We start from the raw sequence: 23,795 nt of genomic DNA, 5'->3' as shown, positions 1-23,795 counted from the left end.
CATGGATACAACAGTGACAGCTGAAAGCTGAAAGCTTGGAAGTAGAGGGTGAGTCAAGACCCTACCCTGACTAAGTCATTCCTGATGTATGCATCACCCATAATCACATCTTTACCTATGGCCCTTCTTCACCACTTCTCTATGATTGTCTGCAGATGCCAAACTGACCAAATTTCAGATATGCCAGTATTTGGGTTGATATCACCAGGACGGTTTTTTTTTTTTTTTTTTTGGTTTTTGGGCCACACCCGGTGACGCTCAGGGGTTACTCCTGGCTATGCGCTCAGAAGTCGCTCCTGGCTTGGGGGACCATATGGGACGCCGGGGGATCGAACCGCGGTCCGTCTCCTAGGCTAGCGCAGGTAAGGCTTACCTTACCTCCAGCGCCACCGCCCGGCCCCACCAGGACGTTTTTAAAGTGATTTCAGGCACCCCCACCCCTCTCATATTCTGGGAGACATGAAACATGAAAACATGTCCTACAAAAGTCACAGTATCAGTAATAGTGCTATGAATTCCTGAACCGAATGGCCATATTTTTAATACTGTCATTCCTATAGGAAAGACTAGTTTAGAAGCCAATGTCTAGCTGAATTCATTTAATGCTGAGAAACAAATGAGATAGCAGAATGGTCTGTTAGCAACAAAAGCTTATTAAACTTTCCGACGGTGAATGACCCCATGAGAGATAAAATAATTTTCATAGATTTGCTTATTTCTGTGCTTATTATTTTTCTTTCTATTCTTTCTTTTTTAATTATTTTAATTCTTTTTTGTAATAATTTTATTCTGACTTATCTGGAAACAAATGTATTATTGTCAACTATGTAGTACATGTTCTTTAAATAAAGTAAATTTAAAAAAAGAATTAAAATGTTCATTGTGTTAGACATCTATTATATCCAGAGTCCTGAAGTACATGTCTTGTATATACAAGTCCGTATATTTGATAACTAACACCAAATGTCCCCCAAGCAGCACTAACTGTAGTTTTGTTGACTTCTAAGCTATGCTGAGTCCAATGAGAATGTCACGACCAAGTCCAAGCACTAAACAATCAGGTACACATTGCTGAATTGAGTATTGAGGGAATGGTCCCCTTGTCTCTGGATCAACACTGGGGAAGCACCCACAATTATATCCTAACCGAGTGGTTCAAAACAATACTAAGCAATCTGATATTTTACAGTATGTTTGGGATAGGACTTATGAAGAAGCATTTCTCAGTGTTCAGGCTCACTGTGTCTTCTTCTTCTGCAGATTTAGTCATTTTGGTGACTGATTTGACTGGAACCACTAGGCCTGGACTAGAGTTGAGGAATCTGCTCCCAAGATGGCGCACTTACATGGCTGATGATTTATGTTTGCTTTTAGCTGAAAGCCTCAATATCTTAGTCTCTTGACAAAAAGGCTTTTTTATTAGGCTGAGTCCTCACAACAGGGCAGCATCCCACCAAACAGTGATTGAAGAGAGAGAAATGGGAGCCACAGTGATTTTATATCTAGTTCTAAGAGTCAAACTGTGATAAATCTTCAGTGTCCCGTTAGTTATATACGTCAACCATATTCATAATTGTGATATGCCTTTCAAATGGGTGTGTACATGAAGGTGAGAAACACTGGATGCTATTTTGGTGGTAGCCTATTGTAGATCACCTTCTGCCAAATATTTATGGAAAAATACCACCTTTCTCCAGAGCCCCTGTATACCTTTCCCTCCTAAAAGTCTTTATTTTATTTTAGCATCAGTTCAAAGTCTAAAGTCCTGGCATCCATATCAGGAGTATGTGTTAATTTCTTCCCTATGTTTTTGTTAGTACTGTTACTCTTGATCAAATATTCTGTGATCTAAAGAGGCGAGTTGTCTTCCCGTTATGCATTTAATAATAGCAGGACAAGCATAGAATAACAGTTGTTGTTAATTATCTTGTTCATAAGGAGGAAAAACCAAGCACATAAGAGCCTGGAGTATACAAATTTAAAAACACTGCTGGAACAGCTTAAAAGTTTTTCATGACTTTTAGGTTATCCCACCCTCAGTTCTGACCTCAAACTTGTGGTTAGCCTCTCAGACATACTGTTTATTTGTATTGATGATAAAAAAAATTCTAGCTGTAATTTTCTAGCCTCACTTTTGCTAGTAGAATTCTGGTGAATTCATAGTTTCCCCACCCCCATATCCTTTAATTCTCAGACAGTTATGTTCTGAGCTGATAGTAGCTCTGTCTGTATTATGCTTTTTAAAAACACACGAGGCTTCAATGACTCTTACTGGCATTTATTTTATTGGATAAAGCCATATTCTCTTTGAAGTAATTTTTTTTTACATTGCTGGTTTTTGTCCTTCCCCACACCCCTGAAATTGCAGAGAAGCATTAAACTTCTTAGAAGACCTATTGTTTGATTTTTTTTTTTTGGAGGCACCATTTAGATATTTTAAGTCTGAATAAAGGATTTTATAGTGACATCCTTGACTTTATCATTGTATAATGTTTTCTCAAGAGGACTCTGAATTTGCTCTTTGCCTAGGAATTATTTCTAAGTTGTAGCCCTGTTTGACATCTGGTGAAGAGGGAATTCCCCAATCATGTGAGTTCTGCCTTGTTTACTTGTTTGTTTTAAATGGATTTTCTTTATCTTTATCTCTTGAATTTTACTATTGCAGTACAAGGAAACCATCTAATTTCTTTAGTAACCTGAATATAAATTTCCTTTGATCTTTTCTAGAGTTCATTAGTTCCATTTTTCACATTTTATCACAGATGAAAGTGCCACGGTATGGCAAGGATCCCCTTTCCTATACATTCCAATAAAATGTTCCTTGTTCTTTTTCATCCTTATCAATACAACTTTCTTTTTTTTTAAATTTATTTAAACACCTTAATTACATACATGATTGTGTTTGGGTTTCAGTCATGTAAAGAACACCACCCATCACCAGTGCAACAATACAAGTTTCTTAAAAATATTTTCTTTTTTTATCTACATCTAGCAATTCTCAGGGGTTTACTACTGGTTCTGTGTTGCATTAAATAATTAATGATGGGGCTGGATGGCGGTGGATTTCTTTCCGTGCCATCCCAGTCCACATGGCTCTGCAACCTCCATGCAGTCGGCGAGTCCCAGGCCCAGGTGAAATCACTCACTCACAGTCAGGCGTCAGGAAGCAACAACTTTATTCAAGCCCTAGCCACCACGTGTGTGTGGCCTATTCATAACCTTTCAAGCACAGCAATATTTTGCTAGCCCTGCATCTTATTTCCTGTTAGCCATCTTCCCTTTGGGCTCCATGCTGGTCAAAGACCAGAACACAGAAACCCAGCGCACAGCAGCGCAGAAAGGGCAAAGAGCCAAAAGGGGCAAAGAGCCAAAAAGGCCGAATTCCCTTGGTCCAAGCCTTATCTAACATTTCCAAGACCCCTCCCAGGAATGGGAGGGTCTCGCAGGTAAGGTTACACCTACTATCCGGTTCCCAAGACCCCTCCCAGAAATGGGTGGGTTTCAGGTACACTACAGTTCTGCCCTCAGGAATTATTCTTGGTGGTGCTCAGGGGACCATATAGAATATCAAGGATCATACCTGGTTGGCTGCATGCAAGGCAAATGCCCTACCCACTTGCTACTGCTTTGGCCCCCACTACACTATTTTTTGTTTTAGTTTTAGTTTTGTTTCATTTTTAGATCACACCTAAAAATTAAACACACTCAGGGTTTACTCCTGTCTCTTTGCTCAGAAATCACTCCTCAAAGGCTCTGAGATGTGATATGTGATGATATGTGATTCCAGGGAATCAAACCCTGGTCAGCATCTTACAAGGCAAATGTCCTATCCACTGTACTCCTGCCCCCAATCTAACTTTCTTGAGCACTAACAAGATCCTTCCAGTATCTAAATTTCATTGATATTCTTTCTTCTCTTAAGTTCCTTCAGCTCTGTCCACTGCCTGATTGAAAAGCCAAACCATTTTTCCTGTGTTTTTGTTGTTGTTATGGTAGCAATTCACCACCAGTCACAAAAATTTGTGTCAGTAATAATTTTCTACCTAAAATATGACCCTGAAACACAGTGGCTTAAAACAATAATAAACTTTTACTATTTCAAAGTCTTGATGAGTTTGAAAACCAGATTTGGGCTATTGAATACTGGATTATTTAGTGTCTGTTGGCTTTGTCAGTCTGAGGGAATCATTTGAGGGCTTGTCCATGCCTGGAGAGTTTGTTTTAAAACCAAGCATTTATATAGCTAGTGAATTTGAATGACTGTCCACAGAAAACTAGTTTTCTTTGCTATACAATCTGCTGGGGCATCTTCATGACATGGTGGCTGATGTGTCTCAGAGTGAGTAATTCAAGGGAGAAGGTACAGGACTTTTTGAATCTAGCTTTAGAAACAACATTGTTGTTTCTGCAGTATCCCATTGGCCACATGTTTCAGCCTTAATCAGTGTGGGAGGAAACTACCCAAGACTATGAGCACTAGGGAGTGAGGACTTATCAGGAGTTAGTGTAGAGTCTGGCTATAACATTCATCTTTCTGGGTCATTAAATAATAGGAGGTGTCAAAACTCATCTTTTTAGATCTAGTACATTAGCAATAATTCTTTCAAAACATTAGCAATGAACTGTGAATTTAGAGGTAATCACTCATTTTGGAGGTCATTTTATATAGATCTCTAAGTGATGTCTATGATGTCTTCTTGATTTTTAATTTTTGTTTATCATTGATTATAACTAAGGTGAGTACATAGTTTCCCATAACCCTCCTCCCCAATAAGTACATATCCATACACAAATTTTTGCTTAGCTCAATGTTCCTCTTTTATATTATGATCATGTAATGCAAAACATGGTGATTATAATGTATAATTCCTATTAATTTGTTTAGCTTTGGAACCAAACACATTGGTTTTGGGGGCTTGCTTTTAGCCCTGTGCAGAGGGATCACTCCTGGTAAGGTAAGTGCCTTATTTGCTATACTATCGCTCCAGCCCACTATTTATTTCCTGCACTTATTTTTAGATTGTAATTTAAAGATAATAATTATATTTTATAAATAGGATTAATAAAATGCACAAATAATCTTTTCCTAATTTTCTTTTGTTTTAGCAATAATTTATCTCTAAACTAAAACTTTTCCTTTATTCTTTTCTTTGGGTATAGAAGTGGATGTTACAAGGGTAAAGAAGTAAACTAGTGGATTTTTAACTATTTATAACTAAAAGTTTGAAATAGTTCTATTAAAGAACCACTTTTAAAAGGAATACATGTTAGGGACCATCATGCTCATTTGGGGTTTCTTGGCACTTTGGGAAGGACCAGCTGCATAATTATAGGTTGGCAAGTAATACAAATGATCTGCCTGCGTCCATAGGATGCTTTGTTTCTGTCTTTTGGGCATGTTTCTATTCCTGGATCATTATGATTTAAAAAAAAACTCCTTACACTTGGAATTATTTACCTCATTACCTTGCAAGTTCCCTGAAGGAAGAATATATCTTTGTCATATCTAGCTAAGTACAGAGACTTGTTAATTTGCTCAAAACTTGTAGTTGGCAAATAGAATCATAGCTTGATATTTCAAAGTCTGACTTTTTGGGGGGTCCAGAAAAATAGTATACGGGTATATGACAGAGATCGATTCAATCCCTGGTACTGCATATAGTTCCTTAAGCACAGCCAGGAGTAATTCTTGTGCCCAAGATTTCTTCTTCCGAAGTTTTAAAATAGTAGGATATTAGAATGAGAATATTGTAAACCAAAATTCATTTAAAACATTAAATTATCAACCATTAAAATAAAATAAAACATTAAAATATCAAAGGCAGTTAAACAGAATAGATGAGGCATTAAAAAGAAAATATTTTCTTGAATAAACCTTTATTACTAGTAAAGAATTAACAGCAATTTTTAGGACTTGTGCAAAGTTCTAGATTTCTTTTTGTTTACAGTTGTAATTTTTTCCCAAGAGCTGAAATCTTTGAGTTGCACCTTCCATTTGGAGCGGGGAAATCCTATTAACTGTTGTTTTCCTTAGTCTGTACAAACTTATTTGATTATTGTCACCCCAATCTTATACCCATAGAACATAGAAGAGCAATTAGCATGACCACTTCAGAGATTTCAAAGTTCTTGCCGCTATATTTGGTTCTTGAAGACTTTGAAATTTAGTTCAGGACTCTGTGCTGTGTTGTAACTTAATAACTATGAAAGTTTTATTCATAAAAGTAGAAATGTCTGCTTCCTGGCTAGGTTTGCCTATTGAGGCTGCATTGTGGAGAGAGGGCTCAAAGTACATGAAGCAGGTTGTCAGATCTGCCTAGATAGAGTAAGATTTTTTTCTCTGCTTCAGCTTGTGTTCCAGTTCAGGAATTTCCTCTAACATTAAAAAAGAGGGATTGCACCTGGGAATAGTTCCCTTTGGGGCATATTCATTTTTGAGATTTAATAAAATGACAACAGGGAAAAGGGTTCTTTCTTCTCTGATGCCAATCTTTTCATGAAATGATTCAATTGTAACAGAATTGTATGTTAATTACATATAGCATTAACTGGTTAAAATAATTAAAGGAACATACTTTTTTCATTTTTAACATTTTATATCTTGGGGCCGAAGAGATATGACAGCAGGCAAGTCACTTGTAAGTGACTAGAACTCAGGGTCCATCTCCCATACCTCATATACTTCCTTCCAAGCCCCACCAGGGATGATCCCTGAGCATAAAACCAGGAAGGAGTAAACCCTGAATACCACCAGGTTCAAGGGGAGGATTCTGTCATGAGGGATATGGGTACACTTTAAAAATGCTAATGAATACATAGGACCAAGAGCTACACCTTTCTAACTACATAATTAGTTTATAACTCAAAACGAACAGCACATTTCTAATTACATAACTAGTTTTACAAATTTCTGACAGCCCAGGGCTAGCTTTGGGTTTGAAAACTTACCTCTACTTGGGGACACCAGATGTTAAAGTTTCCCAACATATGCCCATCTCCTTGTTTTGTCCTTTGTCAGATAAGGCTGAGCAAGTCAGTTTCACCCTCAAGACAGTAAGATTTTTAGTTTCTTCATCCCTGGCTCAGAGCCTACCTGAAGTCTACCCCATCACTGTACCATCCTATTCAAACCAGAATTCAGGGGGTCTGATTAACATGCAGCTCATTCCCCTTTATCTGTGCTCTTCACCTTGCAAGGTCTGTTGGCAGGAAGCCTCCTGTCCATGGCTTACTCAGGTCTCTGGGACTTTCTCAATGGCATTTGTATGCAGCTTGTGTCCTTGAGCTTCACCATGCAGCAACAGGCCTTGCATAATAAAATATTCACAGCCCCTACATGTCAGATGTTGAGATTTCGCTGCCCCCCAAAGCAAAGAAAGATACTTAGGGTGTCTCTTGGCATTCCTCATGAAGAGGAAAGAAACCTCTGTCATTCCTCCCTCAGGCATGGAGTGGTTCTTTTTATTTTTCTCAGTGCTGGGCTAACACAAATTCTTCCCCAGGTATCTTAAGTTTGATGAGATAGTTCACAGTTTACCATCCTAAGGGAAAAGTAGGCCATGTAAACAGTCAGTGTTGTGATGAGCAGAATTGCGAAAATGTCTAGCAAGATCTTCTACTACCTCCCAGCACCTTCCAGAACCTAACAGACACTCTCACAATGGTACAAAAAAACTGACATCAGTGTGGGATGTGAGTCATACCTGAAAGAGGATTCTTGACATCTAAAGTAAAAATACTAAGCTTGAATAAAATAAAAGTTACAGCTTTTAATTAAAAAAAGTTTATTTGGTTGCTCTTCTTATGTGGTACTCCAGATCTTCAGAATTGGACAAATATGGTTCAAATACCATTTCTTTTATATTTGTTTTTTTTGGGGGGGGCCACACCTAGTGATACTTAGGGTTACTCTTAGCTATGTGCTCAGAAATCGCTCCTTGCTTGGGAGACCATATGGGATGCTGGGGATTGAGCTGAGTTCGGTCCTGGGTCAGCCACTGTGCTATCATTCTGGCCTCTCAAATATCATTTCTGTCTTATATATCCTACATGACCTTCACAAGTTGTTTCTGTCCTCAAGTTCCTCATCTGTAAATGCTGGTCATTAATGCTGGATTTTATAAGAATTATAATATCACATAACATACTCCTAAATATGGACCATGGGTATAGCTTGTACTCAGTAAACAAGAATTGCTATTTTAATTATGGTGGGAAATTGGTACTATTATTATGTTACTATGAGTAAATCAGAATTCTCGTTATAATAAAGTATCTCATAAATTTATACTATATTCGAATTGCAACAGAGTTCACTGTTCTGAGTGATCTTTAGCATTTTTGGCAATACTGATTTAGGTATAATTAACATGCTAATCACACATATTTTTATTATTAAAATTAGTTATTTACTTTTATACTTAGATTTGATTTGTTTGTGCTTTCCACACTGGAAAACATTCACTTTTTAAGGTTCTTTAATTTTGACACAAGACAATTATTTTATGAACAATCTAGTGAGAATAAGTTCTGTAAAGAACTGAGACTATATCCTACTATGTGAAACAGGAGATCTATTCCTTGAACTGAGGACATTTTTTAGGTTGTTCTGGTGCTCAGAGGACATGGCCACTCCAGGATATACTCATTCAATGAGACCAGATGGTCCAACACTAAGGCCCAAGGATACAGAGCTTTTTAGGTGTTGAGTGCTTGAGCTCTCTAGGGTACCTCAGTAGTACTTAGGTATCCAGAGCTGCACAGGTGGTGCTTGAGGGTCTCAATAGTGCCTGGGATTTAACTGGATTTCTTTGCACCCTGACTTTGTATATGTCCCTGGGCTTTATCCAGGATACTTAAAATGTCTTGTCAAAATATGACTAAAGGGGAGTCCTGGGAACCTCAAAGTCCCAAATGCTGGAAACTTATTTGAAATTCCGTGTTTTGTGTCAAAATTTCATGTGACTTTTGCACTATGTCCTATAATTTATGTTTGTCATATTATAGAAAAATAGCTCCCCTTCAACCACCAAAGGGCACTGGGAGGATCAGAAAGCCATTTTCCATCTCAGCATGGGGCAATGGCAGTCTAAAATAAAAATAAAATAAAAAAAAAACACTAAAGCTGACCTCTTACAGAAAATATAAAGGTAGAATCCAGGTATCAGGAAAATGGAATTTGGAGAAATAAGGAAGTCAAAAGAACAGAGGTCAAGGTAAAGATCCAGGCTGGAATCAGGTCATGAAAGTCTTAGCAAAGCTTAGGAAGCCTTTCAGCAATGAACTTCACTGACCCGTTAAAGGTGGATGGCCTTGTGGCTTTATTTCAGGTAATTAATTGGTTCCAGGGGTGTAAAAAGTTAGCTCCCTGCCAATGGAGAGCACATTCCATCAGGACTACAGTTAGGATAGTCAATCTTCTGTCACCAGAAGGTTAACATGTCCTTGATTCCACTTCCTTCTCCTCTGGCCAGAGTTAATTTTCTCACTGGAGTCCTTACCTGGACAATGACCATCATAAGAAAAATCTTTGTGTTATACCTAAGCAAGTTTCCTGATTATGCTGTTTTGTCTTAATTCATTTCCCACAGGGTAGATTATTGTTATGTATTCCCTAGCAATTTCAATGAAGTTGGAGTTTTCCTTGGTATTATTGGGAGTCTGCACATAAAGAGAAAATAAGGAGAACAGTGCACAGAGTCTGCCTAGGTGTGACTGGCTGCCTGACAGAGTTTTTGTGCTTCTAGTAGATCCTTAGAGGGAGTCACTGAAAGTGAAAGCACCTGTTACCTTTGTGCAAATTAATACTCCTCTGCTGTGTGCTTGCATGAGAATGCTTAGGGCCTGATTCCAATAGAAGTAGTCTTATGTGCTGAATCTGAAGAAAATGGGTGGGGTTGGTAGGCAAGGCAAGACTTTTATTATTGTAATAGAAACAATACTATATCTCCAAGACTGTGTTACTGGAATACAAAAGACCTTAGGGTCTGTGCTTCATAGATTATTTTGTAGTCATAGAATGTTGCAATTCTCCATCTAGTTAGAGGTAGCCAATCTGAAGAAAGAACCAGAGGCCACAGAACCTTCAATAGATTTAGGTCATGTGACTGTGTTGCTTTTGAGGTGATGGCCAAGTTGTACATACTACTGAGCCTCAGATTCTTTGATAGAAAATGAAGTCAATGGTACATAGAGTGTGAGTTGTAAGAAGAATAAGAATAATACCAAGTTCGGAGTGAAGTGCTTAAATGCCATTTGTAAAATAAATAGCAACTATGGGAACTAGAGCAATAACTAGAGCAGTAGTTAGGGTGCTTGCCTTGCACATAGTGTCTCAGGTTCAATTCTTTTTTTTTTTGGTTTTTGGGTCACACCCGGCAGTGCTCAGGGGTTACTCCTGGCTGTCTGCTCAGAAATAGCTCCTGGCAGGCACGGGGGACCATATGGGACACCGGGATTCGAACCAACCACCTTTGGTCCTGGATCGGCTGCTTGCAAGGCAAACGCCATTATGCTATCTCTCCGGGCCCTCAGATTCAATTCTTGGCACCGCAAATGATTCCATGAGCCTTGCCAGAATCTTTGAACATAGAGTCAAATGAAGGTCCTGGCCCCCAAACTAGCTAATCTAACTAGCAACTATCATTATTGGTGGTGATGGTGTTTCAGGTGATGGGAAATACCAAATTAAAAAATAGCATAACTGTTATTGTGCAGACTGGAATATTTGAAAAATAATTGATTTAAGTAGTACAAAAAAGCTCAGTATGGCATTTATCCTAAGCAGGGTTTTCTTGGTACAGAAACAAACTCATTAACTTAAAAAAAAAAGAGAGAATGTCACTGAAAGCAGAACGCCCAGAGCTTCTAGATGTATGGGCTGTAGTATCAAGCAATCCTTAAGCCATCACCATGCCACAAAATGAAAATATTGAAATGAGGGGCCGGCGAGGTGGCGCTAGATGTAAGGTGTCTGCCTTGCAAGCACTAGCCAAGGAAGGACCACGGTTCGATCTCCAGGCGTCCCATATGCCCCCCCCCCACAAGCCAGGGGCAATTTCTGAGTGCTTAGCCAGGAGTAACCCCTGAGCATCAAACGGGTGTGGCCCGAAAAACAAAAAAAAAACAACAAAAAAAGAAAATATTGAAATGAAAATAGGCAATTACACATTGCCTATGGATATTGTTTGCAGTACCATGAATAAAGGAAAAAGAAAGAAGGTCAAGAGGCTCACTAATGTTCAAAGAAAGTAAAAACTAAACTTGGCCTAATGGTTAAGTTCTAGTATCAGAGCCATGTTGAGAAAAAGACTTAAGATGCAGAAAAGAGAAATGCCAAACTAAGAAATGATAAAAAAAAACAAAAAAAAAAAACAAAAAAACACTTCACAAGGAGCAGTATCCTGAGTATCTGCTCGACAGAGAGCAACTTCAAAAGCTAAAATAGTTTCCAATATTACTAAACAAAAACACCAAGAAAGAAAAAAATAGGAAGTTCCTCTGCCCTAAGTTAGTATCCAGGAAGAAATAGAAATATTAAAAGTTATTCAAACAAGAAAGAGGAAGAAGAAAGCATGGAAAATGGTTATTGAATACTGCTTGGATAGAGATGACTTTATGTGAAAACCATCTAAATATGAGATTCCTGAGGACAATGGATTACTTTTTTTTTTTTTTTTGGTTTTTCGGCCACACCCAGCGGTGCTCAGGGGTTACTCCTGGCTGTCTGCTCAGAAATGGCTCCTGGCAGGCACAGGGGACCATATGGGACACCGGGATTCGAACCAACCACCTTTGGTCCTGGATTGGCTGCTTGCAAGGCAAACGCCGCTGTGCTATCTCTCCGGGCCCTGGATTTACATTTTAAGAAAGTTTATGTAACACATCCTAAACTGAAAGCCACTTTCTGTCTGCCAATACATGGTGTAAAGAAGAATCCCTTATTTCCACTATGTGCTACTACTTTGAGTGCTATCACCAAAGATACTGTCATTGAGGTCAACATGCGTGAATTGGACCTTGTCACACAAAAATTATTTGGCAAGGTTATTTGGGAAAAACATGTCCAGGTTGCCTAAAGATGATGGATACATTTATGTAGTCTTACTGGTTTGACAGAGTTTCATACAAGTAAGTCCTCATAATTACAGGAGGCCACTCGCCAATCAAATAAACCACCAAATAATTACCAAAAAAACTACTATATCTGAAGTTATCATGAGAAATGTATATTATATTGCAAAAAAAAAACACCATTAAAGTGGTCTATGTTTAGTCAAAACTGAGGAGAGGGAAAGGGCTTGAGAGATAGTAAAGTAAATAATGTACTTATTTGTATGCAGATGACCCTAGTTCTATCCCCTGCACTGCCAGGAGTGACTCTTGAGCACAGAGCCAGGAGTAGCACCCAAGAAGCTCTGATTATGGCCTATTGGATCCTTTTGTAATGCTATTCCAAAACCACCTGAAAGACAGAACCCCATAGAACAAATTCTTTTAGGGGACCACATAAAGCAACTGCTCTGGAGATTCTCCTTGGGACAAAAGCTTCTGAGACACAGCCATAATTTGGGAAGGACAACATTAAGAGGGGTACCATCTACCAATATTTTAGTAGTCACTATCAGGCTTGACTCCAGGCCAGCCTTCCCCCTTAAGCAGAGAGCTCTGGGTTAAGGGAGATTAAAAGCCACTTTTAATGCCTACTGAATAGCTCTAAGTTCCAAATATTTGTTTATCTTTTCCCTGGCACCTTAATTCCTTAAGCTATCCTTGTGCTATGTTCAAGGCCTTGCTACCCTACATGTATCCCAGTTTCTTTAGCTCCCTATAAGCATTCTTGGAATGGAATAAAGTGTGTATGCCCATTCGCAAGGGACTCATTCTTTTCTGGTCACCAGCTGGGGGGAATGTACTCAGTCCTTAGTGCACTGGGAGGATGAAAGTCGACAATCACTGGCTAACTGGGTTGACACAGCGACCCAAACCTACTCACCCACCTGCTGTCTTTTATTTCCTATTCCTCCTCTAACTTTTGTTCTCTACATGTATACACACAGAGAACCGATAGGGAGCTATATATCATGATGTTTAGGGCAGGAGGCAGATTGGTTTTGAGATTAACTGAAATAATAGTCAAAAAAGATAGTAGGCCATGAGCTGTTCTGTGAGTTCCTGCCATTTCATTAGCTCTTCTCTCTACTTTTCTAGCTGCCTTTTTTATATCCAGGCTTATACACTAGAATATCTCTATACCATTCAAATCCTTTGCCTTTGTGTCTGTCTTTCTCTCTCTCTTTCTCCCTTCCCTCACACCTGCCTTTGAGACCACTGGCCCATTTGGGCTAGGTCTCATTGACTGGGAGAGGAAAGCAAAGGTGTCATGAAGAGCTAAGAAAACACATGTGCTCTGATAATAAATTGACAGGAGTTGATTCTCAGGAAGTCTCCATTGCTCCCATAGTACTTGTCTTGATTTTTCCACTATAACAATGTCATGAGGGTCAGGTCAAGTCTAGACTCTGCTAAAGATTTCTGGGAATTAAGCAAAAGACTTGTATTAACCATATAATACGAGTTGACTAGAGTCAATGAATACTAAACCAGGTACTATACCAAGTACTTAATTAGATTTAACATCATTACTGGGAATAAACATACTTTTATCTCTATGTACCAGATATGAAAAGTGCCCAGAAAAGGGAAGTTATATTTCTAAGTTGCACTGCTAGTAACAGACGGAGGTAAGAGTTGAGCTCTGGATATTTGAGATGGGACCTGAAATTACCTGAACTCCCCCATTATACACATTTTATCCAAATGCACATGTTTTACTTGGCCTTTTAATTTTTACTTGTAATTTATACTAAATCTGTTCCTCACATCAACAACCAGACAACTATCAAACTCTTGAATCTTTTGCACATTTATTTGGATAAATTATTCTTGGTTCAAAGGTTTAACTATTTTGTTATCCATCTTTAAATAATTATAACATCATTCATATTAGTACCAAAGGATCTTAGAGCATTCTGTTCTCATTTTGCCATAACAGAGACCTCAGTTGTAGGGTCAATATTCTTCTTCATTGATATTAACCCCTTATCAGATGGGTACTGGGTTTCTCCCATTCTCTGGGTAGTCTTTATATCCTAGTTACTGTTACCAATTCCTTTTAGGTTCAGAAGGTTCTCAGTTTAATGTAGTCTCATTTGTTTGTCTTTGCTTACACTAGATTGGACAGTGGTGTTTGTTTCTTTCTTTCTTGTCTTTTCTTTCTTTCCTTTTCCTTTCTTTCTTTCTTTTTCTCCTTTCTCTTTTACCTTTCTTTCTTTTTTTTTTTGTTTTTTTGGGCCACACCCATTTGACACTCAGGGGTTATTCCTGGCTATGCGCTCAGAAATCGCTCCTAGTTTGGGGGGACCATATGAGACACCAGGGGATATGTTCTATGCTAGCGCTTGCAAGACAGAACCTTACCTCTAGTGCCAGCTTCCCGGCCCCTCTTTCTCCCTTTCTTTTACTCTTTCTTCTTTCTTTCTCCCTTTCTTTCTTTCTTTCTTTTTTCTTTCTCTTTCTTCTTTCTTTCTCTTTCTTCTTTCTTTCTTCTTTCTTTCTTTTTTTCTTTCTTTCTTTCTTTCTTTCTTTCTTCTTTCTTTCTTTCTTTCTTTCTTTCTTTCTTTCTTTCTTTCTTTCTTTCTTCTTTCTTTCTTTCTTTCTTTCTCTCTCTCTTTCTTTCTTCTTTCTCTCTCTCTCTCTTTTCTTTCTCTTTCTCTCTTTTTTCTTTCTTTCTCTCTCTCTCTCTCTCTCTTTCTTTCTTTCTTCTTTCTTTCTTTCTTTCTTTCTTTCTTTCTTTCTTTCTTTCTTTCTTTCTTTCTTTCTTTCTTTCTTTCTTTCTTTCTTTCTTTCTTTCTTTCTTTCTTTCTTTCTTTCTTTCTTTCTTTCTTTTTTTCTTCTTTCTTTCCCACTCCTGGTGACGCTTAGAGGTTACTCCTGGCTTGGGGGACTGAGGTCCTGGGTCAGCAGCATGCAAGGCAAATATCCTACTGCTGCACCATCATTTCAGCCCTTGATGTTTCTTTCTTGAAGATGCCTTTAGCTTCAATGTCATGTAGTGTTCTGCCTACATTTTTTCTATATACTTAATGGTTTCAGCCTGATAGCAAGGTCTTTATACCATTTTGATTTTACTTTTGTTCACCACATAAAATAGAGGTCTGAATCAACCTTTTTGCATGTATTTGACCAGTTTTCCCAACACAACTTGTTAAAGAACTTGTTACACTTTGTATTTCCTTCTCATTTATCAAAGATTAATTGATCATATACCTGCAGGTTCATCTCAGAATATTCAAGCCTATTCCATTGATCTGAGGATCTGTCTATTTAAGTAGTATGCTCTTTTATTTTTTTTTTGTCCCCCAATTCACAATACAGACCAAGCAAAGGACCTGTGTTGAGGTGTATATGGTGTATGGTATATGAGGTGTATATGTGCATTTACTGTACCTCCTCTTTCTATACAGTCAGTGTAAAGAACACAGCCTGTGGTAAGAATTGGGAGGTCTTATCTTTTCTTTTTTTATTTTTAATATATATATCCTTCACAGTGCAACATTCCCATGACCAATATCCCAAGTGTCCTTCCTCCCCACACCACACTGGCCTGTATTGTAGACAGGCTTTCTACTTCCCTCATTCAGTCACATTTTGTTAAGATAGTAGGCAGTGTAATTATTTCTGTGACTACAGTAAACGATCCCTGTGGTGAGCTTCATGTCAGGAGCTGGACCCTCCAGTCCTCCTCTATTTTGTCTCTGAGAATCATTACACAAATGTTTTTCATTTTTCTCAAAACCCATAAATGAGGGAGACCATTCTGTGTTTATCTCTCTCCCTCTGACTTATTTCACTCAGCATAATAGATTCCATATACACCCATGTATAGGAAAATTTCATGACTTCATCTCTTCTGATGACTGCATTAAATTCCATTGTGTATATGTACCATAGTTTCTTTAACCATTCATCTATTGAGGGGCATCTGGGCTGTTTCCAGAGTCTGGCTATTATAAATAACACTGCTATGAATATAGGTGTGAGAAAGGGACTTTTGTATTGTATTTTTGTGTTACTAGGATATGTCCCTAGGAGTGGTATAGCTGGATTGTATGGGAACTCAACTTCCAGATTTTGGAGAAATCTCCATATCACTTTCCACAAAGGTTGGACCAGACAGCATTCCCACCAGCAATGAATAAGAGTTCCTTTCTCTCCACATCCCTGCCAGAACTGCTTGTTCTTATTTTTCCTGATGTGTGCCAATCTCTGTGGCATGAGATGGTACCTCACAGTTGTTTTGATTTGCATCTCCCTGATGATTAGTGATGTGGAGCATTTTTTCATGTGCCTTTTAGCCATTTCTATTTCTTTTTTTGTCAAAGTGTCTGTTCATTTCTTCTCCCCATTTTTTGATGGGGTTAGATTTCTTTTCTTGTAAAGTTCTGTCAGTGCCTTGTATATTTTGGATATTAACCCCTTATCTGATGGGTATTTGGTGAATAGTTTCTCCCACTCAGTGGGTGGTTCTTGTATTCTGGGCACTATTTCCTTTGAGGTGCAGAAGCTTCTCAGCTTAATATAGTCCCAATTATTTATTTATGCTTTCACTTGTTTGGAGAGTACAGTTTCCTCTTTAAAGATACCTTTAGTCTCAATGTCATTGAGTGTTTAACCTACATGTTGTTCTATATACTTTATGGTTTCAGGTCTGATATCTAGGTGTTTAATCCATTTGGGTTTTACCTTTGTACATGATGTTAACTGGAGGTCTAAATTCGCGTTTTTACAAGTGGCTAGCCAGTTGTGCCAACAACACTTATTGAAGAGGCCTTCCCTGTTCCATTTAGAATTTCTTGCACCTTTATCAAAATTAGGTGACGGTATATCTGGGGAACATTCTCTGTTTACTCTGAGTACTCAAGCCTGTTCCACTTATCTGAGGGTCTGTCTTTTTCCAATACCATGCTGTTTAATAACTATTGCTTTGTATTACAGTTTAAAGTTAGGGTAAGTAATACCTCCCAGATTTCTTTTCCCAAGTATTGCTTTAGCTATTCGTGATTGTTTATTGTTCCAAATGAATTTCAGAAGTGCTTGATTGATATAGATATAGATCCTCAATAAAAATCTGGCAAATAGAATTCAATGCCTTATCAAGAAAATCATTCACTATGATCAAGTAGGTTTCATCCCAGGAATGCAAGGATGGTTTAACATTCATAAATCCATCAACATAATACACAATATAAACAAGAAGAAAAATTAAAATCACATGATCATATCAATAGACGCAGAGAAAGGATTCGATAAGGTTCAACACCCATTCTTGATAAAAACTCTCAGCAAGATGGTAATGAAAGGAACCTTTTTCAATCTAGTCAAGGCCATTTATCACAAGCCAATGGCAAATATTATCATCAATGGAGAGAAACTGAAAGCTTTCTCTCTAAACTCCGGCACAAGACAAGGTTGCCCCCTCTTACCACTAATATTTAACATAGTACTGGAAGTACTTGCTATAGCGATTAGGCAAGAAAAATATATCAAGGTAATCCAGATAGGAAAGGAAGAAGTCAAGCTCTCACTGTTCACAGATGACATGATACTATACTTAGAAAACCCTAAAGATTATATCAAAAAACTTTTAGAAACAATAGATGCATATAGCAACGTAGCAGGCTATAAAATTAACACACAAAAATCAATGGCATTTTTATATACCAATAATGATAGGGAAGAAATGGATATTAAAAAAACAACCCCGTTCACATTAGTCTCACATAAACTCAAATACCTTGGAGTCTACTTGACTAAGTATGTGAAGGACCTATACAAAGAAAACTATAAAACCCTGCTACAAGAAATAAAAGAAGACACACGAAAATGGAAATCCATACTCTGCTCTTGGATTGGCAGGATTAATATCATTAAAATGACAATACTTCCCAAAGCTTTGTACAGATTTAATGCTATCTTTCTAAAGATACCCATGACATTTTTCAAAGAAGTGGATCAAGCATTTCTGAAATTCATTTAAGTAGTATGCTCTTTTAATGATGACTGCTTTACAGTACAGTTTAAAGCTGGTGAAAGTGACTCCTTCCTTCTTCTTTTTCCCAAGGATTGTTTTAACTATTTATGGACTTTTAGTATTTCCTATGAGTTATAGGAGTGTTAAATCTATTTCTTTGAAAATGTTCATGAATATTCTTACTTGGAATTGCACTTTAATAATGTTATTCCTCTCAATCCATGAGCAAGGTATATATTTCCATATCCTTGTGTTCTCTTTTATTTCTTGAAGCAGTGTTTTATATTTTTCTTTTATAGTCCTTTCACTTTTTTAGCTTAGTTGAGTCTGAGTTACTTGATTTTTCCAAGGCACACTTGTGAATGGAATCGTTTTTTAAATATCTTTTTCTTCTCTTTCATCATTTGTATATTGAAAAGTCATAATTTTTTGAGTATTAATGTTATAATTACTTTTATAGGCACTTTAGGTGTATTGTTTCTAGAAGCATTTTTGTAGTCTTTAGAATTTTCTAATATAGTGTCAAGTCCTCTGCAAATAAATCTTGATTTTTTTCCTTTTCTATCTGGAGGCTCTTGATACATTTGTCTTGCCTAATTGCTATGGCAAGTACTTCTAGAACTTTATTAAATAGAAGTGGTGAGAAGGGACAAACTTGTCTTGTTCCCTTAGAGAAAAGGTTTTTAGTTGTTCCCTATTGAGTATGTTTGCAATTGATTGTGTAGATGACTTTGACTAAATTGAGACAAGTTCCTTCATTTCCCATTTTATTGAGTTTTGTTTATTAAGTTGAGTAATTGTATAAGTAATTATTGACAGTTTATTTAATTAATAAACATATGTAAGCTCATTTATTTAATAGAAGGATTTTCCTAACAGAATAGCTGAAGGAAAATAGGACTGTTAACATTGGTTTTGTACAATTACATCACCCTAGCTCTCAGCCTGCTTCATTTGGTTTGTCTCTCTACCCTACCTGGTCATTTCATTGAGAATTTAACTTCCATTGGCTAGCCCCTACCTCTAAACCGCTTACTATGACATCATTCTCCCACCAAACCAACCACCATCTGGTAGAATCTTGGGGTTCCCATGGATTTGTCTGTAAACAAAATTGAATCATCACAACCAGTGACCAATGAGAAATGACCAATGACCAGTAGTCTGTACTGGACATTCTCAATCTTCTGCCTCAGTGCTCAGACATCCTCTACATTGTCTCCTCATCCCTTGAATCTGTAGCTGATATTTTTCTCTTTTCTGACCATGTCAGATAAGGAAAGAAACATTTCAAGTTGTTATTGAGAGTTTTTTAATCATGAATTGGTTTTGGACTTTATCCAATCCTTTTTGTGCATCTATTAATATGATCACATGACGTTTGTTTTTTATTTGTATATTATATTGTTTTACTTCCATATATTACACCATCTTTGGCATGAATTGTACTTGATCATGGTAGGATCATGCTGAGTTTTTAGATTCTATTTGCTAGTATTTTGTTCAGGATCTTTTCATCTGTGTTCATCAAGAATGTCAGAATTGTAATTCTCAATATGTAGTGTCTCTGTCTAATTTTGTTATCAGGGAGATGTTAGTTTCATTATAGATATATGGGAGTGTTTCTATTTCTTCAATTTCTTCCTGGAAGAGACTGAAATGGATTAACAGTAGTTTATCTTTAAAGGTTTGAATGAAGTTACAGACATACTGCACTAACAACTATCATGACAATGTTAATGAGTGAGAGAAGTTGAATGCCTGTCTATAATACAGGCAGGAGGGGGGAGGAGGAAGTTGGGAGACATTGGTGATGGGAATGTTACACTGGTGGAGGGGTGCTCTTTTTTTTTAATACAAAAGTTTATTGGAAAGTAGATTGAAAACTTTCTCATGTGGGAGGAATTGAATATAGGATTGTTAAGTATGGCTCATTTCGTGGGGGTTTATAGAAAAATTGGATTTTGCATTAACTTGTCAAGAATGGTACAGAGGAATTATAGGATTCCACAGAGTTGTCTGGTTAGTTTAGTTCTTTTGGGGTTATCTAGTTGACTCTTTACCTTAAGTAGTGCCTAATATCTCATTTTTTTATTTTTATTTTGATCATATTGGCTTACATATCTTTCACTGTAGTATTTTAGGTACATATTAACATTAAATCAGGGGAATACCCATCACCAAATTTGTCCTCCCCCATCCCCGTTCACTTCCTGCAACCATATCCCCCACCATCACCCCCTGGGCTGCTAGAGTAGGTGGTCCCCTCTTTGTCTCGCTTACTATTAGTGATCATATATCTGTTTGGTCCTGGTACCCTCCCTTGTTTCCCCCTCTCTTTGAGAGGTGGAGCTCAATAGTTCGAGTTATGTGGTTTTGTTTGAAGGAAAAAAAAGCAATAGGATGGAGTAAAAAATAAGAAAAAATAGAAAAATAAAATAAAACAAAAATAAAATAAATCAAATAAGCTGAAAATGGCAGAGTCCTTCTAGAGGCTTTCAGCCTCAGTTTGAGTGAGGACATGAAAAAGGTAATTGAAACACCACATCAATACAGAAATTAAATATCAAATTAAATATCCAGTGAGTACTACAGCAATAAAGACAAGCACCACATAATAGTCTCAGTTCTGAAATCAAACCATGCCAAAGTACAAAAAGAAAGAGAAAGAGAAAATAAAATAAAATTGGAGACATCAACTTCCATATCTACACCAAAATAAAGATGTCAATAAAAATTGATCAATCAATAAATTTATATGTGGAAAATGATTATTTTGTGCTTTTTTTTTTCTTTTTCTCCCTGCATAGTCACAGTAACTATTGGGGATATTATAGAGGGAATTCCCTTGGCCTAGGAGATACAGGGTTTCTCCACCCCTGAAGTATACTGTCATGGGATTAACTATAGACTCCTTGCATGATCATTTACTCTCCCCTGGGTGCTTTTTTGGTGAATAGAAGACTTCTGCTTTGTCATGGATGGTAAAATCGAACCTCTGCATCTAGAGATCTTGGTGTCTGTACAGCTCAAGGAATGGAGCTTATTATGAAGTCTTCCTTTGTGGTTCTAGCAGTTCTGCTTCTTTGGTGTCATTTTAATCCATCTTCTGTAGTTGGTGGTCTTGGTCATTACATTGCTTCTATGATGGAGCCTGGGAATGTTACTCTGGTGGAGGGGTTGTTCTTTTGATGACTAAAATACAACTATAATCATGTTTGTAATCATGGTGCTTAAATAAAAAAATTTGGGAGGGTTTGGTTTTTGGGTCACACCCAGCAGTGCTCAGAGGTTACTCCTGGCTCTCTGCTCAGAAATCACTCCTGGCAGGCCTGGGGAACCATATGGGATGCCGGGATTCGAACCACCATCCTTCTGCATGCAAGGCACACGCCTTACCTCCATGCCATCTCTCTGGCCCCAAATAAAGATATTATTAAAAATAAAATGCAAATGTGCAATAAAAGAGAGGGATAGACATAGAATAATCACTCACTTGAGTGATATAAAAATAAGATTGTATAGTAATAACATCGAGAGATAGTATTGAAGAGGGCCAGGAAGACTAATCTATGGTAGAAAACTTGCCACAAGTAGTGGAGCAGTTCAGTTAGGATAGAGAAGATATCACCATAATAATGAAAAAGGGTGAGAGAGAGACAGAGAATAAAAAATGACTAAAAATGATTACCCCAGAGGCAGGCAGGTGAGGGGTGAGGGGAAGAATGTAAACTGGGGGCATTCACCAACGTAGGAAATGTACAGGGATGAAAGGCAGCATACATCGTAAGACTGAAACTAATCATGAAAAAAATTATAACCACGATGTTTAAATAAAGAGCAAAATAGCCATCTTTACATGCCAAGGATCATTCCCTTGTTGACTCAGAAAATGTTCCCACATAATTATTATTTTAAGATTAGGGTCTCGAATTATTTATCTAATTTTTATTATAAATTTGTGGTAAAATAGACATGATTTAAAATGTGACATTTTAACCAGAGTAAAATGTACATACTGTGGAATTTGGTACATAATGTGGGATTTGCAAAGACATCACTTTCTCTCTCTTACCAGAATATTCTCATAGCATTGAAAGAAAACCTTCTACCATAAAGCAGTCATTTCCCCCTACTTGCCTTAGTCATTACTAGTGACTAATCTATGATGATATAATCTGCTTTTCTTTTGTGTGGATTTGTCCATTCAGAACATTGCATTTTTAATAATGAAACTTGGGGCTGGAGCTGTGGTGCAGTGGTAAGGCTTTACCTTGCACACGGCTGACCCAGGATAGACCGCAGTTTGATACCTTGGCGTCCATATAGTCCCCCAAGCCAGGAGCAATTTCTGAGCACACAGGCAGGAGTAACCCCTAAGCATCACTGGGCATGGCCCCAAATAAAAATAAATAAATAAACAAATAAGAAAATAATGGAACTTTATAATATGTAGCTTTTCCTGGCTGGGCTTCTTGCTTGGCATAATGTTTGGGGTTTCTCCCATGTTATCAGTATTTCATTCCTGTGTGGTCTCATAGTATTTTATTGCATGAATTCCTATATTTTGATTACCTATTTATCAGTTGACATATATTTGGGTCGTTTTCATCTTTGGCTAATGTGAAGAGTGCTGCTATAAGCATCATGTACGATTGTTTCCTTAAACACCTGTTTTCAATTATTTTTGTTAACTAGTCAAGAATAGAACTGCTGGTTTATATGAAAATTCTATATTTAACTGATTGAGAAGCTGCCAAACCCTTTTCTACAGTGGCAGCACCATTTTATAATACCACCAACAATGCACAAGGATTTCAATTTCTCCACATCCTCGCCTCCAGCATCAACTATTGACTTACAGAATGAATTTTATTATAACAACTGGGGGAAATACCTGAATTATTTAGGCTTCATTTATTTAATGAGACCATATTAAAGCAAGAACTGGAAACTTGTGAGCATTTTAATGCAAAATACATTACAGAATTTGAGATACAGGGAAAGCAAAGGTTGTTTTACATGTAGGGATAAATTTGATCATTAGTTCATATCTATGGTCCATATAAGTGACAAGATCATAAACTCTTTGGAGCTTCTTGTGGGAAGGCTATACATCATGATATGATTCATTTGGTATATTTTTCTATAAAAACCTACAATAGCCCATCTCAGTGACATCTGGATTCTTATGCATAAAATGAGTGCTTAGGGTTATATTATTATTACTATTTCATATTCTATACATAATCTGATCTATAAAAACATAGACAGAGTATGGTTAGCAGTTACTTTTATTCTGAAAGCATTAAGAAATTTTATGTGCATCTTCTATTTTTGCTAATGACACAAAATGTTGAAACTATTCCTTTTCTTCTGCCAACTCATGAATGTGCCATACTTATTTGAAAACCAAATAAATACTCATCAGTGCACAGTGAAATTCAAATGAGCATTTTATATAAATAAGCCTGCTTTAGAACTACATGTTACTTCAATTGTGGAACAAAATAAATTGAACAACATTTTACATTCAGAACCACCGACCAAAGAAACTTGTTCTTTATGACTCAATACTTCTATCCAGTTAGGTAAGAAGGCATATACACATGGTTCTTCATTCTTTAATCCATCAGACATTTTAGTAACAATTATTTGGTTGATATTTTATACACTGATTGCGGGAGAGGCTGCATAACACCTG

The 23,795-nt window shown here is 37.3% G+C and overlaps 1 protein-coding gene and 1 pseudogene across 3 annotated transcripts in view; one reads left to right on the top strand and one right to left on the bottom strand.

Moving 5' to 3' along the window:
* KAZN (kazrin, periplakin interacting protein) overlaps nucleotides 1-23,795 on the top strand; it is a 1,232,668-nt gene that overhangs the window by 293,370 nt on the left and 915,503 nt on the right. The gene's annotated exons all lie outside the window — the stretch shown is intronic.
* On the bottom strand, nucleotides 15,411-15,565 carry LOC126007985 (uncharacterized; annotated as a pseudogene).

This window comes from Suncus etruscus, chromosome 4 (genome assembly GCF_024139225.1).
Source record: "Suncus etruscus isolate mSunEtr1 chromosome 4, mSunEtr1.pri.cur, whole genome shotgun sequence".
NCBI lineage: Eukaryota > Metazoa > Chordata > Mammalia > Eulipotyphla > Soricidae > Suncus > Suncus etruscus.
The sequence above is the reverse complement of the archived record's forward strand: the minus strand, read 5'-3'. Positions and strand labels throughout refer to the sequence as shown.